This window comes from Epinephelus fuscoguttatus, linkage group LG4, assembly GCF_011397635.1.
Source record: "Epinephelus fuscoguttatus linkage group LG4, E.fuscoguttatus.final_Chr_v1".
Lineage (NCBI taxonomy): Eukaryota > Metazoa > Chordata > Actinopteri > Perciformes > Serranidae > Epinephelus > Epinephelus fuscoguttatus.
Genome location: NC_064755.1, coordinates 34,652,074 through 34,653,850, shown reverse-complemented (window position 1 = coordinate 34,653,850; position 1,777 = coordinate 34,652,074).

The following is a 1,777-nucleotide window of genomic DNA, read 5'->3' as shown; positions in this document are numbered from 1 at the left end:
TCTGTGAGGTGTCAGGGTGCTCTGTTCAAGGATAACAAACTGATTTTACACAAAATGGTTACAAATCATGGGGAATACAACTCAGTCTCTGACAGCAAGTTGTATGATATATAATATGTGGGCAGAAGGGGCTGAGCAAAAGATTCTATTGAGCTGCACTGAGGAATCGTAGGATCCATTATTGTGGGCATGTTTAAGATTGAATTACAGACCTTTGTTATGTTTGTTATAAACGGCAAAACTGGTCATCAAGCTAACCATACAATTTTGTCTTCCAGTGGAAGATTAGTTCGCAAAATTTAAATATTTTGGAATCATAACCCAACAAATCCTATATTACTTTTGAACCAACATCAGCAACATCATTTTATTTACACAACAAAAAAAGCATTTTAATAAAGGTTACGATAATGTGACTTTTTCTTGACGATTATTGAAAAACTAGACTAAAACTTGTATTATACAACAGTTAGTTGCGGCCTCGTGCCTATGACCGAATCACAGCTGTGACGATATCACAGTACAACGTCACGAGCTCGAGTGTGATATTGCTTAATTACAAAATTCAATTACATGTTTTATAACATTCCATGGCGTACTATACGATGATTTTTGAAATTAAATTGTTTATGAGATTGTATACTATGGCATACTATGCTAAAAATGTTTTTTGCATACCAAGCCAACTTTTGGAATGACATTTTTTTGCAGATTGGACTATGACGTGCCATTTTGTTGCCATTTTATACTACGATGGTTTGTTACGCCGTTTTGATGCCATACTATACTAGGAAGTTTTTTACACCATTTTGATACCATACTTTACTATGACCTTTTTTACGCCATTTTGATGCCATACTTTACTATGACCTTTTTTACGCCATTTTGATGCCATACTATACTATGATGCTTTTTACGCAATTTTGAGGCCATACTATACTATGACGCTTCTGAAGCTGTTTTGATGCCATACTATACTATGACGTTTTAATGCTGTTTTTGATGCCAAACTATACTATGACGTTTTTTTACACCATTTTGATGCCATACTATACTATGACGTTTTAATGCCGTTTTTGATGCCATACTATACTATGACGGTTTTTTTTACACCATTTTGATGCCATACCATACTATGACGATTTTTATGCCATTTTGATGCCATACTATACTATGACGTTTTTTTACACCATTTTGATGCCATACTATACTATGACGTTTTAATGCCGTTTTTGATGCCATACTATACTATGACGTTTTTCATGCCATTTTGATGCCATACTATACTATGACGTTTTTTTACACCATTTTGATGCCATACTATACTATGACGTTTTAATGCCGTTTTTGATGCCATACTATACTATGACGTTTTTCATGCCATTTTGATGCCATACTATACTATGACGTTTTAATGCCGTTTTTGATGCCATACTATACTATGACGTTTTTTTACACCATTTTGATGCCATACTATACTATGACGTTTTAATGCCGTTTTTGATGCCATACTATACTATGACGTTTTTTATGCCATTTTGATGCCATACTATACTATGACGTTTTAATGCCGTTTTTGATGCCAAACTATACTATGACGTTTTTTTACACCATTTTGATGCCATACTATACTATGACGTTTTAATGCCGTTTTTGATGCCATACTATACTATGACGTTTTTTTACACCATTTTGATGCCATACTATACTATGGCGTTTTAATGCCGTTTTTGATGCCATACTATACTATGACGTTTTTCATGCCATTTTGATGCCA